The sequence below is a fragment of the Macrotis lagotis genome, chromosome 5, assembly GCF_037893015.1.
Source record: "Macrotis lagotis isolate mMagLag1 chromosome 5, bilby.v1.9.chrom.fasta, whole genome shotgun sequence".
Taxonomy (NCBI): domain Eukaryota; kingdom Metazoa; phylum Chordata; class Mammalia; order Peramelemorphia; family Peramelidae; genus Macrotis; species Macrotis lagotis.
In genome coordinates, this window is record NC_133662.1 from 2,738,795 (window position 1) to 2,754,856 (window position 16,062).

At 38.6% G+C, this 16,062-nt stretch overlaps 1 non-coding gene across 1 annotated transcript; it reads left to right on the forward strand.

Annotated features, from left to right (window-relative positions):
- The first annotated feature begins 11,656 nt into the window (after positions 1-11,656).
- Positions 11,657-11,778, forward strand: LOC141490345 (U6atac minor spliceosomal RNA). The gene has a single exon (XR_012469182.1). It is a non-coding gene; the product is annotated as a U6atac minor spliceosomal RNA (small nuclear RNA).
- The last annotated feature ends 4,284 nt before the right edge of the window (positions 11,779-16,062 follow it).

Consider the following 16,062-nt stretch of genomic DNA (forward strand, 5'->3'; position numbering starts at 1 on the left):
GATTCATATGTAGCACCTACCACCCAGGGTTAGTGTGAGGATCAGATGAGAAAGAGAGGAAGGAGAGAAGGAAGGAAGGAGATGAAAGAAGGAAGGGAAGGGAAAAGAAGGGAGGAAAGGAAAAGAAGAGAAGGGGGAGATGGAGGGAGGAAGGAAAGAAAGATGGAGGGAAGAATGAAAGAAGAAAGGAAGAGAAGAAAGGAGGGAAATAAAGAGTGCTTATACAGTGCCTGCTAAATTATAAATGACAGATCAGCTATTAGTATTATTACTATCCATGTCCTCCTGGAGGTTAATCCAGCAAGGGGATGTGAGACATTCAACAATGCAGAATGTGTAATGCAGAACAGAATGTGACAAGAGTGTACTAAAGGTTTAAAATGCCATTATTGTTCAATCACATCCAACTCTTCATGAGCCTGTGTAGAATTTTCTTGGCAGAGTTACAGGAGTGGTTTGCCATTCCCTGCTCCAGTTCACTTTGCAGCTGAGGAAATTGAGTCAAACGGGGTCATATAGGTAGTAAGTGTCTAAGGCCAGATTTGAACTTAGATGAATCTTCCTGACTCCAGGTCAAAGACTCTATGCATTGTGGCATCACCTGGTTGCTGAGTGAGGTCCAAAGGAGAAAAAGGAGGGTTGAGAGTTGGGGGAGGTTCCTGTCTGGTCCTGGGATTTCAACCGGTAAAGACATAGGTGGGAAAGAAGGAAGAAGAGAAAGAGAGGAAGAAGAGAAGGAAGGAAGGAGATGAAAGAAGGAAGGGAAGGGAAAAGAAGGGAGGAAAGGAAAAGAGGAAGAGAAGGGGGGATGGAGGGAGGAAGGAAAGAAAGATGGAGGGAAGAATGAAGGGAGAAAGGAAGAGAAGAAAGGAGGGAAATAAAAAGGAAGGGAAGGAGGAAAGAAAGAAGGAAAAGAAAGGTGGAAGGAAAAAAGGGATAAAGGAAGAAAAGGAAGGAAGGAAGGAAGAAAAGAAAGGGCAAAAGGGAGGATGAGAACAGAAGAGAAGGAGGGACAAAGGGAAAAAGGAAGAAAGGAGGGAGGGAAGGACAAAAGAAGAAAGAAAGAAGAGAAAGAAGGAGGGAAATGAAAAAAGGAAGGGAAGTAGGGATGAAGGGAGAAAAGAAGGAAAAACAAAAGGAAGGAGGTAAGGAAGAGGGGAAAAGGGAGGAAAGGAGGGGAAATTAACCCAAAAAATAAAGGGAAATGATTTCAAGTGCATCCTGTTGATACCTGCTCTGGTCACTGACCTGTCAGATTACTTCTCTTACATGATTCATATCATTCTCACCACTTTATCTTTATTTTCTCTTCCATTCCCTGTCCAATTTGTCCACAAAACTGCCTCAAAATTTGCCTTCACTAGGATAATAATAGCACTTTCCTCATGGAAGTGTTGTGATGATCAAATGAGATAATATTTGTAAAGCACCTCCTAGTGCATATGTAGTAGGTACAATAAAAAATACTGACTATTCAGCACCACATGAGGAGAAACAGAAAAGGTTGATGGTAGGGTAACCTAAGTTAGGATTTGACAAGAAGCGACTGACAAGTTAACTGGGTGAGGAATTCAAGGGTAGTTGATTGTGTATGGTTAAACTGGTTGGCCAAAAGGCCAAGTCTGAAAAAAGAATTGGGGTGATGAACTGGGAGAACAGGAAAGGGGTGGAGGCATGGGAGGTCACAGTGAGGATGCAAAATAGATTTAGGAAGGGTGAGGCAAAAGGAAAGATTGAAAGATAGGAAGATGTCTTGATCAGAGAGGAATTTCAGAGTTCTGTATCATGGAAGTGGGACAGTCATAGCTGAGGACCATTTCTATAGGGAACTAAGCTAGAAAGAAGATGAATATCACAGGGTTTGGAGTTTGATGAATTGGCAGATACCTGAGGGTACATCAATATGTTTGAGAAAAGAAAAGATCTAGAGGCCTGGGCTAAACTCCTTTAAAAAGGAAAAGGGAAATGAATCCAAAAAGAAGTTGTGTGAAATTATAAGGATAACTTGTTTAATTAGATTGCAATAACTTTAATTGTTTGCCCCCTCTTTTCATCCTTTCTTCTAACATGGTATTAATTTTAACTTTAACAAGTCAGACAACTAAGTATACACCAGTAACTTATTGTTTTCTATCAGAATATAAGCAATTTCCATTTTTGAGATATTATCGGATGCTGGAAACATCTAGGATTGGGGAAGCTAAGTAGTAGAGTGGATAGAATGGTGGGCCTGCAGTCAGGAAGACCTGAGTTCAAATTGACTTCAGACATTTATTAATTGTGTGACATTAGGAAAGTCACTTAACCCTGTTTCCCTCAGTTTCTTCATCTGTAAAATGAGCTAGAGAAGGAAATAGCAAACCACTCCAGTATTTTTATCATAAAAATGCCATAGCAATTCTGCCTATCGCTCTCCAATTAAAAAACAATAGGGAAAAAAAGAAAACCCTGTGGAGAAAACCCTATGGACATAGGTTCCACAGAGTCACAAAGAGTCAGACACAACTCAACAATAGCAACACATCTTCTTAAATTCACTTATTGAAGAAATTATTCATGATACATGTAAGCATAAAGCTTCTGTGGAATCTAAAAGTTTTAGACATCTCTCTTGTTTCTACAGTTTACTACTTTCTACAGTTTTCACCATCCTCCAGATACCTATCTTCCTACCTGAAATCAATGAGTTTTAAAATATATATTGGGAAACTGAACACTGTGTAATTATAATGGTTAAGCTTGACCCCAAAGAAAAGTGAGGGAAATATGCCTACCACCCATCTTTGCAGAGATGATGGATTATGAGTGTGAACCACTGAATATACTGCAGTACAAGATAGATATGGTTATTATTTTTGCTGAAATGCTCTCTCCCTACCCCCTTTTCTCTGTCTGTCTCTATTTCTTTGTTCTAAAGAAGGACTCTTTAGAGAGGGAAGTAGTGGGATATGCATGGAAATGAAGATGATGTAAAAAAGGATGACCCTTTAAATTGTTTAAAATATACATTTCTCTAATTTAGAAGGTCTAATCAGTTTCTTCATAGAATTTTCCCACCTCCTCCAGCACTGAATATGATATCTGACACATGATAAATACTTATTAACTGACTAATTGACTCCTTATCTCTTGCAAATGATGTTGGCACATAATATGTAATTATATTCACTGGTGGCTTTTCTTGCTTACACTCACCATGAGCAGTGCCATATGAGATGATAAAATATGCCGTTAAATAATGTTTCCTATTGCTCTTATATTACTGACAAAGCTGTCAATTGCTTTTGAGTTTTTGGTGTTTTCTTTTTTTTGGTCCTTCTAAGAAAAGCCTCAGAGTTGTCCTTCTGCTTGTTTTTTTCCTTCTGGATTCATTTGTAGCTAGAATGTCAAGGTTGATATCAATTTTTTTCCAGTAGTACATCCAGTCCTTTAAGCCTCGGATATGGATCTCACATCAAGAGTGCCACCACCAATCAGATTCATATTTGCAAGTGGTCTAAAAATTGTATGATTCCTTGTTATGGAACATTATTCCACTGTAAGAAATGATGACATGAACAGTTTCAGTAAAACCTAGGAAGATATGCATGAACTGACACAGATGAAGTGAATAAAACCAAGAGATAAATAGTGATGATGACATTACAAAGACTTTGTTGTCTTTGAAAGTCTTAGGAATATTGACCAATGCCTTCTGATCTATTTTAATTTCAGAGGACCAATGAAAAAGTATTTTATTTCCCCTGATAGAGAAATGATGGACTCAAGGTGCTAAATGAGACATACATTTTCTGACACAGTCATTGAAGGAATTTGTTTTACTTACCTTTATGTATTTGATTTCTTAAATTAATTTTTGTTGATAGCTTTTGTTTTTACATCATCAAATTTTCTCTTAAGGGAGCCTCCTTATATAAGAAATAATATTTTAAAGGGGGAAAAAATAACAAAACAGATCGATATAAAAAAAGGTCTGAAATATGTGCAATGCATCACACCCATGGACCTCCAATCTCTGCAAAGAAGTCCAGATCTTGGTGTCTTTTTATCTCTTCTTTGAAGAGATTTGTTGGATTTTTTTTTTTAATTAGAGAGGTAGAAAGCTAAATGGAATGAAAAGGGGAGAAGAAAAGGAGAAGGGAAGGGAAGACAAGAAAGAAAAAGAAGAGGATTGCTAAGGCATCTTTTTAAAAAATGTCCAAGGGGTGGCTAGGTGGAGCAGTGGATAAAGCACCAGCCTTGGAGTCAGGAGTTCAAATCCAACCTCAGACCCTTAATAATTACCTAGCTGTGTGGCCTTGGGCAAGCCACTTAACCCCATTGCCTTGCAAAAAACCTAAAAAAAAAAAAATTAAAAATGTCCATACTAGAGAACTGAAGGAAAACCAGAAAGATTTACAGATAGAATAGCTTTAAAAGCTACAAGTTTAGGGATAGCTAGGTGGAGCAATGGATAGAGCACCAGCCCTGGAGTCAGGAGTACCTGAGTTCAAATCTGGCCTCAGACACTTAATAATTACCTAGCTGTGTGGCCTTGGGCAAACCACTTTTAACCCCATTTGCCTTGCAAAAACTAAAAAAAAAAGAAAAAAGGGGCGGCTAGGTGGCACAGTGGATAAAGCACCAGCCTTGGAGTCAGGAGTACCTGGGTTCAAATCCGGTCTCAGACACTTAATAATTACCTAGCTGTGTGGACTTGGGCAAGCAACTTAACCCCATTTGCCTCGAAAAAAAACCTAAAAAAAAAAAAGCTACAGGTTTAACATTATGTATTTAAAAAGAAAAGAAATATGTAAGACCCTGAGTCATTGCCTCCTGCCACAAAAATCAAGTTATACATGATAGAAATCTATAGTTTCATGTTCGATCCTCTTTTTCTGTCCTCCAATGTATATGGAAATGTTAATTTTATTTTAGTTCAATAAAAAAATCATTTTTTAAATTCTAATAATAGCTAGCATCTTTAATACTTTAAGGTTTCCAAAGCACTTTATAAATATTATCTCATTTAAATCTCAGAGGTTTAAATTAAATTTAAATTTAAACTTTTAATTTTTTAAACATTTTAAATTTTAAAAATTTTAATTTAAATTAAATTTAATTATATTTTAATTTTCAATTAAATTTAAAATTAAAATTAAATTTAAATTTAGTTTAAATTAAAACCTCAGAAGTAGAAGCCATTATTTACCCCATTTTATAGATGAAGAAAATGAGGCAGGTAGAGGTCTCACAGCTAGTATCTAAGGTGAGATTTGAATTCAGGTCTTGACTCCAGGTCTAGTGCTCTATCTTCTGCATCACCTAGGTAGGAATCTTAGTACCTCCTCCCTCTTTTGCCACTACCATTGTAGAAACAGAAAGGTACCATCCAGAATTGTGAACTATTTGGTGTTTTCCTTTGTTTCATGTGTTTTCAGAGCCAGAAAATTTGTCACAAACTGGTTGAAAGCCTCTCAGGATGCAAATGGACTGGTCACAGCAACATAATTTGTTGCTGCCCATGGATTCAAAACCTTTCCAGCCTGAGAGGATTTCTCAGAGCTTCTGTTCTCTGATCTTGTCCTTTAAGAAGCCCCAGTTACCTCCTCATCACAGTGAGACATCTGACTGAGAGACCTGTATCTCAGAGATTACAGGGAACTCCTGGAAGAAGCAACTCCCTCTACCAAAGTAGGTCAGCACTGCCTCTGCAACTTATAGCAAAGTTACCCTAAGACACTGTGAGGAGGAGTAAAAAGAGAAGGAGAAGGAGGAAGAGAGGAAGGAAGGAAGGAAGGAAGGAAGGAAGGAAGGAAGGAAGGAAGGAAGGAAGGAAGGAAGGAAGGAAGGAAGGAAGGAAGGAAGGAAGGGTCAGAGGGAGGGAAGGAAACAGAAGAATAGAGTACAAGTTTTACATTTCCTCCAAATATCCTCAGGAGAGGAAAAGGACATGAATAGAAAGAGAAGGATTCTTGGGGAGAGGAAAAAAATGAAGATGTTGAGGGAAAGAAATGGAGAATCAGTGAGGGACAGTAGTCACTCTCAAACAGGAATTCTTAACCTTTTTTGTGTCATTGACCCCTTTGGCAGTTTGGTGAAGCCTATGAAACCTTTAAAATAAATTACATGGGATTATCAAGAAAACTAGTTATATTGAAGTAAATATTTTCCCCATTCAGATCTGCCAACCCCAGAAATTTATTCAGGAAGTCCTTATTTTTGGACTCCCATCTCTTGTCTGGAGGGAACACACCTCCTCAGAGATCTGAGGGAGTCAAATCAGAGACACTTTGACTAATCCTTAGCAAAGGGTCATTGCCCCTTATTGAAAGAGTTCTGTAACAGTCCAGCTGAAAAGATTCCACTAACACGCCAGCTGGTGACCCATCAGCTAAAAAAAATATGGTGTCAATCAGCCACGTGAGGGACCATAGCTTTCTGAAACATCCCACTTACCCAGCCTAAGTGTTTGTGGATCAGTTTATCCAGTTGGGTGCCAAGAAGGAGCAAACTCAGATTATTTCTGGTCTGTCAAAGCAACAGAATAAGGTGTCTATCACCAACAAAATGCTCTGTCATGGCAAAAACTTTCAGTTCTGAAGCTTTGAATTCTAGCCATGTGGATTCCTGTCACATGTTCCTCACTACTAACTCTCACTGCTTCCCCCTTTGCTCTTTCCCCACTAATACTATATTGCTTCTCCCCCAACTCTGGTTGTATGCAAGAGAAAGCATGTGCCTAGAAAGTAGGAGGAACTCTTTGTTTGAATGGTATATGTTCTGGTTAGTTGTGAAAGGGAAGCATATTGATGGATGCTTGCTTGTGAGCTGGTTGGTTCTTGTCCTTTGTTATCAAAGAAAACCAAAACAACATTATTATGTTTGAGACAAATTACGGTGTGTCTGACTGTGGCTGATCAGACCAATATGAGCTCCAAATACTCTATCACACGTTGGGCATATATAGTCCATATGAACACCCAGGTTAAGAAGGATAATTACCCACAGAGTGATAGCCAATGACAGAGTGACTTGGATGACTGACTCCGCATTGGTACATTGTACTTTTTCTCTTTTTAAAAGTTTTATTCTTATTTCTCATTTTATGATTTATTTTATTTTTTATTACAAAAGATAGCTTGCTAGGTAGGAGTGGGAAGGATATGTTCATAAATGAAGGTGGTGTAATAACAAAGACTGGAGGAGAAGGCTAAGAAGTATTAAGTAGTGACTTATTGACAGGGAGACCAAGGCCAATTCAGGTACTCATAATAAATGCATACAAACCCTTGTCCTAAGGCAAAATTCCACACCTATCACCTAATCCTAAATCTAGACCTCACAATAAACTGTGTCTCTAACCTGATCTCAATCATAACAACATTATTAATCCTAAACATATCTTTGATTTGACAGATTGGAGTCTAGTCCTCCTTTAAAGTATTCTTAGGAGGATCCAGGGATTAGATTTATTCTATGCCGGAGGGCAAAACTAGAAGCAATGGGCAGGAGTAGTAGAGAACATAATTTTGGCTTTAATGGGAGGAAATACTTTCCAACAATTAGAATTATATGAAAGTGGAATGGGTTGCCTCTAGTGGGAGCAGGAGGGTTCCCATGGGGGGGGAAACTGAGTCAAAATACTGGAAGCAAGACTGGCCCACTGGATGGCCACCTGGTGCAATAGACCTCATAATAAGTAGAAAAATTTGAGCATTGATGCTATTAAAATCATTTTTAAAAAGAAAGAAAGATATGAGATCTGGAAGCAGGTGGTCACAATGGATTTTTTTTCTCCCCTTCCTTTGCCATCAACAGAAACTCTGCTTTTCCATTCAGCAAAGGGAACATAGAGTACCCCATTTTTGTCATTTTTATCCCTGAAACTGAAAACTTTTGAGAGGGTTAGAGATGATGGTCATTGCCTGCTACTCCCTGGGTAGTCCAAACCAAAGCCACCAAGTGCCCCAGCAAGCTTGCCCTGGAAACCTAAGTAGCCAACTAGGAACCAGTGCAAAGAAAGTCACATCTGAGTTAGGTGGTGAGAAGCAGCAGCTCCAGAAAATAGTAGTGACTAATTTGAAGCCAAGGCAAATGGAGGACTTAGGTTGAATTGGCAGAGCAGATGGTCAAGCCTGATGACCTTTTATCTTACCAGGATTGTATCTGGTGATTTTTAGCTCCCAATCCAAGTGGTGTAAGCAGCCTTGTCTGCTCCTACAGAATGAAGAAGTCTGGAGGATCTCTGCCAATCACCATTGAGACCATGGGCAATAGACCTGAAGGTCTTTGTGGTGTGGGGATTCTGGCTTCCCTCCATTAGGGGTGTAGACAAGGGACTCTGGGTCAGCTCTCTATGATTTCAAATTCTGGGGGGGGGGGTCACTATATCTTATTGCTTCCTCTTAATTCAAACCCTAATCAAATCCTTAATCTCACCACTAACACCAACTCCAAGACTAGCTAGGGCAAAGCATGACAAAGTGAGTGGAGAGGGGCAGAGTGGAAAAAGGACTAGCCTCATATTCAGGAACACCTATGTTCAATTCCTGCCACGGGTACCTACTTCAAAAAGAATCTTCTTTGAAGGGATTTGGTATCTTGAGTAGCTAAATCTGAGTAGCTAGTAAGTCTGAAAGCTGTAGGAGCTGGGTAAGTCACTTAACCCTATTTGCCTTAATCTTTAAAATGACCTGGAGAAAAAATGGAAAAGCCACTCCAGCATCTTGGCCAAGAAAACCCCAAATAGGGCCCAAATTGGACACAAGTGAAAAACAACAAAATTAGCAATCCTTATTTCTTTGACAAGACATTTAACTTCTTGGTCTGCCAAGTCACTCCTTAAGACAATAAGTTCTGGAGGTGCCACTTTGTTCTGCCAGAGAGTTACTTACATGGTAGTCCCTCCCTACTCTGATGAAATCACAAATCCAATTTGTGGTAGAAGCAACTCCTGCTAGTGATTAGACTGGGTCCATGGCAGAAAGCCCCATGCAGCTAGAAATTCATTAGGCATGATCTGAGAAGACTGGAAACTCCCTGCCACTCAGGTTAGCCTTCCCCCAAAATGGAAATCCTTCAAAATTCTGTACATTCTAACATTAAATGTTGTTAAGTAACTTGCTGGCTGCCTAAGGTTTACAGGTAAGTCAGGGTTCCTCAGGCTTTATGGACTTCACACCATGAAGTGAGTAGTACTCCATCACAGCAAATGCAGAAGTGATAAGGAGCCATGCCCAGTGGAGTCAATGCTGTAGCTCCACTGAATATACTTTCAATGCAAACTTAGCTTAACCTTCCTTTAATTAAAGGTTGTGGGATCTATCAATGCCTCATTTCATTCCAGTCCTGAGCCTGAGTCAGGAATGGCCAAGGAGAAGAGTCCAAAGGAAACCTTATATGAACACATATCAAAACAAAACACTTAATCAATCAATTAACAGGCATTTATTAAGCACCTACTATGTGTCAAGACTATACATAGTGCCTGCCCACAGAGAGTTTACAATATATATTATTAAATTTTTATTTCCCAATAACATTTTCTTTCTTTTTAAGGTTTTTGCAAGGCAAATTGGGTTAAGTGGCTTGCCCAAGGCCACACAGCTAGGTAATTATTAAGTGTCTGAGACCAGACTTAAACCCAGGTACTCCTGACTCCAGGGCTGGTGCTTTATCCACTGTACCACCTAGCCGCCCCCCAATTACATTTTAAAATATTTTTAAGATTGTTTACATTTTGGGTTCCAAATTCTCTTCTTCCCTTTTGTCCCTCCACTACCCCTTGAGAAGGCAAACAATATATTGTCAGTTATACATGTGAAGTCTTGTAAAATATATTTCCATATTAGCTATGTTACAAAAGAAAACACACTTCCCAAAAAAAGCATAAAAATAAAATGAGGAAAAAAAGTATATTTTAATCCATATTCAGTTTCATCAGTTCTCTCTCTGGAGGCAAATAGTAGTTTTCATCATAGGTCCTTTGGAATTGTCTTAGATGATTGTCTTGATCAGAGTAGCTAAGGTTTTTCACATTTTAATCATCCTTACACTATTGCTGTTACTGTGGAACACTGTACACAGTGTTCTGGTTCTGCTCACTTCACTTTGCATCAGTTCATATAAGATTTCCCAGTTTTTCTGAAACCATCCTAAAGAGCTTACAATCACATGGGGAAGATAACACACGAAAGGATGCTGAAAAGGGATTGAAGGAAAGGTGTCCCACACAGGGCCATTTTGGAGAAGTATAAAAGCTATTTTGGGGTGAGGGTGAAGATTACAGCAAGAGAAGAGCCTCTCCAAGGTGCTCTCTCCAAAATATTTAAAAAATCTTAAAATTATGACTCTAACTAAATTTTCTTTTTTGTTTTTTTGTTTGTTTGGGGTTTTTTAGATTTTTTTCAAGGCAATGGGGTTAAGTGGCTTGCCCAAGGCCACACAGCTAGGTAATTATTAAGTGTCTGAGGCTGGATTTGAACTCAGGCATTCCTGACTCCAAGGCCAATGCTCTATCCACTGCACTACCTAGCCGCCCCCTCTAACTAAATTTTTGAGAGACAGAACTCACAGAAAGATCTATTGAGGCAATTCTCCAGTCCAAGGTAACCTGGAAAATAGTGGGAAAACTTCACTCCACAGAGTTAGAAGGATGGCCCCGCCAGAGTGAAGAAACTTCAGCCTCCCGGAAACAGCCTCAAGATGCCTGGGAGCTGTGGCTCCCAGCAGCAGAAGCAGTTTACTGACCTGCACCCCAGGGAGCACTGGGCACAAATTGTAGGTTAAGCAGGGAGACCTCTGCCAGAGTAAGCATGAAGCCCAGGGTCTCAGGGCAGTTGCTGAAGTGGGGAGGCAGCAGCCACTAGCCCAGATCCAGGAAACAGAAGCAGACACCTCCAGGCAGATGTGCCCTGAGTGCCCAGCCCACCAAAGTTAAGGGAGTGGAGGAAGACAGTCGAGGTCTGTTTTCTGGCCCTGGAACAGGACTCTGGGGCTCTGACTACATTCAGATCCTGATTGCAGTCTAGGCCCCCTCATAGATCAGGACCCCACCCTCAATTCCAGGGTGCGCTTGTGGTCATTCACAGACCAGAAGAACAGTCAGAGCCTCACACACTGAGGTCCTTGTGGGGGTGTCCCAATTAAAATTCAATAGCTCAGGAAGCACCCCAAAACCAGGCACAGGCTGGGGAAATGAGTAAACAGAGAAAATAGAGGAACACCATTGACAAATACTTTGCCTATGATCTCAAGAAGGATCAAAATACTTAATCTGAAGATGAGGAAGTACAAGCTTTTACATCTAAAGACTCCAAGAAAAATGGAAGTTGGGCTCAGGCTATGATAGAGCTCAAAAAAGATTTTGAAAATCAAGTAAGGGACATGGAAGAAAAATTGGGAAAAGAAATGAGAGAGATGCAGGAAAAACATGAAAAAAAGTCATCAGCAGGGGGCGGCTAGGTGGCGCAGTGAATAGAGCACCGGCCTTGGAGTCAGGAGTACCTGGGTTCAAATCCAGCCTCAGACACTTAATAATTACCTAGCTGTGTGGCCTTGGGCAAGCCACTTAACCCCGTTGCCTTAAAAAAATCTAAAAAAAAAAAGTCATCAGCTTAGTCAAGGAGATCCAAAAAAATGCTGAAGAAAATAACATGTTAAAACCCAGCACAGGGTGTTGTATGAAAGGAAGTAGCACTCCCCTTGATAAGGATGGAAGAGGTCCTAGTGGCCTTTACAACACATATACGGTTAAGGCATTGCCACCTACTCTGTGGCATGTAACCATGTTTTTTAAACTCCTGAATCTTCTTCTCATCAGACTGGGCTTAAAGTCAACCTACACATACTCAGTTAACTTATAAAACATCTAAAAATATGAGGACTAAAAGGGGAAAAGGGGAGGGGGATGGAGAATGGGAAGGGGAGTGGGGTGGAAAAGCGGGAAATAACAAAAGGAAGGGAAGGGAAAAGGGAAAAAGGGAAAGAGGAAAGAAAGGGGAGGGTGTGATGTAGGCGGGCAAACACACTGAAGGGGTGGCATTCAGAAACAAAATACTCAGGAATATGGATAAAGGGGGGAGAAAGGGGGAAAATAAAAACAAAGGGAAGATAGCAGGAAGGGCAATAAAGAATTAGTAATCGGGGCGGTTAGGTGGCGCAGTGGGGGGTGGCTAGGTGGTGCAGTGGATAAAGCACTGGCCTTGGAGTCAGAAGTACCTGAGTCCAAATCCCGCCTCAGACACTTAATAATTACCTAGCCGTGTGGCCTTGGGCAATCCACTTAACCCCATTGCCTTGCAAAAAAAAAAAATTAGTAATCATAACCTTGAATATGAATGGGATGAACTCTCCCCTAAAATGTAAGCAAATAGCAGAGTGGATTAAAAACCAGAATCCTATAACATGCTGCTTACAAGAAACTCATTTGAAGCAGAGAGATACATATAGAATAAAGGTAAAAGGCTGGAGCAAAATATATTTTGCTTCAGCTGAAGTAAAAAAAGCAGGGGTAGCAATCCTTATTTCAGACAAAGCAGCAGCAAAAATAGATAGCGTTAAAAGAGATAAGGAAGGAAACTTTATCCTCCTAAAAGGTACCATAGACAATAAAGTCATTTCAATATTGAATATATATGCACGCAGTGGGACAGCACCCAAATTCTTAGAGGAGAAGCTGAAAGAACTACAGGAAGACATAGACAGCAAAACACTACTAGTGGGAGACCTCAACCTCCCGCTATCAGATCTAGATAAATCGAATCATAAAATAAACAAGAAAGAAGTTAAGGAGGTAAATAGATTGTTAGAAAAATTAGATATGGTAGACTTATGGAGGAAACTGAATGGGGATAGAAAGGAATATACCTTTTTCTCTGCAGTACATGGAACTTATACAATAATTGACCATGAACTAGGACATAAAAACCTAATGATCAACTGCAGAAAGGCAGAAATAGTGAATACATCTTTCTCAGATCACAATGCAATAAAAGTCATATGCAATACTGGGCCAAGGAGATATAGACCCAGGACAAATTGGAAACTGAATAACCTCATTTTAAAAAATGAGTGGACCAAAAAACAAATTATAGAAAGAATTAACCATTTTATCATAGATAATGATAATAATGAAACAACATACCAAAACCTATGGGATTCATTCAAAGCGACTCTCAGGGGATATATTATAGCTCTAAATGCTTACATGAATAAATTGGAGAAAGAGAAAATCAATGAACTAAACATGCAACTAAAAAAATTAGAGAAAGAACAAATCAAAAATCCCCAATTAAATACCAAATTAGAAATTCTAAAAATTAAAGGAGAAATTAATAAAATCGAAAGCAAAAAAACTATTGAATTAATAAATAAAACCAAAAGTTGGTATTATGAAAAAACCAATAAAATTGATAAACCTCTGGTCAATTTGATTAAAAAAAAGAAAGAAGAAAACGAAATTACTAGTATCATAAATGAAAAAGGTGAACACACCACCAATGAGGAGGAAATTAAAGTAATAATTTGAAATTATTTTGCCCAACTCTATGCCAATAAATTTGATAATCTAAGTGAAATGGATGAATATTTACAAAAATATAAATTGCCCAGGTTAAATGAAGATGAGATTAAATACCCAAACAACCCTATCTCAGAAAAAGAAATTCAACAAGCCATTATTGAACTCCCCCCCAAAAAAATCTCCAGGGCCTGATGGATTCACAAGTGAATTCTACCAAACATTTAAGGAACAATTGGTTCCAATCCTATATAAACTCTTTGGAAAAATAGGGAAAGATGGAACTCTGCCTAACTCTTTCTATGAAACCAATATGGTACTGTTACCTAAACCAGGAAGAGTTAAAATAGAGAAAGAAAATTATAGACCTATTTCCCTGATGAATATAGATGCAAAAATCCTAAATAAAATCTTAGCAAAATGATTACAACAAGTCATCACTAGGATAATACCTTATGATCAAGTAGGATTTATTCCAGGAATGCAGGGTTGGTTCAATATTAGGAAAACTGTTAATATACTCAATTATATAAACAACAAATCTATCAGAAACCATATGATCATATCAATAGATGCTGAAAAAGCTTTTGACAAAATACAGCATCCATTCCTCTTAAAAACACTAGAGAGTGTAGGAATAAATGAACTGTTCCTTAAAATAATTAGCAGTATCTATTTGAAACCATCAACAAGTACTATATTCAATGGGGAGAGGCTAGAGGCATTCCCAATAAGATCAGGGGTGAAACAAGGGTGCCCATTATCACCACTACTATTCAATATTGTATTAGAAATGTTAGCATCAGCAATTAGAGAAGAAAAAGAAATTGAAGGAATTAGAATTGGGAAGGAAGAGACAAAACTCTCACTCTTTGCAGATGACATGATGGTCTACCTAGAGAATCCCAAGAAATCATCCAAAAAACTATTGGAAACAATTAGCAATTTTAGCAAAGTTGCAGGTTATAAAATAAACCCTCATAAATCCTCAACTTTTCTATATATGTCTAGCAAGAAACAGCAGGAAGAGCTACAAAGAAAAATCCCATTCAAAGTAACCTCAGACAATATAAAATATTTGGGAGTCTATTTGCCAAGACAGACTCAGAATCTTTTTGAAAACAATTACAAAACACTTCTCACACAAATTAAATTAGATTTAAATAACTGGGCAAATATCAACTGCTCATGGATAGGTAGAGCTAATAGAATAAAACTGACAATTCTACCAAAACTAAACTATCTGTTTAGTGCCCTACCAATCAAAATTCCAAAAAATTACTTTAACAAGTTAGAAAAAATTGTAAGTAAATTCATATGGAGAAATAAAAAGTCAAGAATTGCCAGGAACTTAATGAAAGAAAGTGCAAAAGAAGGTGGCTTAGCCCTACCTGAATCTAAAATTATATTATAAAGCATCAGTCATCAAAACTGTTTGGTATTGGCTAAGAAATAGAGCAGTGGACCAGTGGAATAGACTAGGTGCAAAAGCAGAAGATGATTATAGTAATCTGCTGTTTGATAAACCCAAAGAGTCCGGCCATTGGGATAAAAACTCCCTCTTTGATAAAAACTGCTGGGATAATTGGAAGTTAGTATGGAAGAAACTTAGATTAGACCAACACCTCACACCCTTTACCAAGATAAGATCCAAATGGTTACAGGACATAGACATAAAAAACAATACTATAAGCAAATTAGAAGATCAAGGACTAGTCTACCTGTCAGATCTATGGAAAGGGGAGCAGTTTATGACTAAGGAAGAGCTGGAGAACATCACCAAAAACCAATTAGATGATTTTGATTACATTAAATTAAAAAGCTTTTGCACAGATAAAACCAATATAACCAAGATCAAAAGAAATGTAGTAAATTGGGAAACAATCTTTACAACTAATGATTCTGACAAAGGACTCATTTCTAAAATATACAGAGAACTGAGTCATATTTTTAAAACAAAAAGCCATTCCCCAATTGACAAATGGTCAAAGGATATACAAAGGCAATTTACAGATGAGGAGATCAAAGCAATCTATAGCCATATGAAAAAAATGCTCTCAATCATTAATTATTAGAGAAATGCAAATTAAAGCTTCTCTGAGGTACCACCTCACACCTCTCAGATTGGCCAATATGATCAGGAAAGATAATGATCATTGTTGGAAGGGTTGTGGGAAATCTGGGACACTACTATACTGTTGGTGGAGCTGTGAACTCATCCAACCCCTCTGGAGAGCTATTTGGAACTATGCCCAAAGGGCAACAAAAATGTGCATACCCTTTGACCCAGCAATACCACTACTGGGTCTATACCCTGAAGAGATGATGAAAAAGGGTAAAAACATTACTTGTACAAAAATATTTATAGCAGCCCTGTTTATGGTGGCAAAGAATTGGAAATCAAGTAAATGTCCTTCAATTGGGGAATGGCTTAGCAAACTGTGGTATATGTATGTCATGGAACACTATTGTTCTATTAGAAACCAGGAGGGACGGGATTTCAGGGAAGCCTGGAGGGATTTGCATGAACTGATGCTGAGTGAGATGAGCAGAACCAGAAA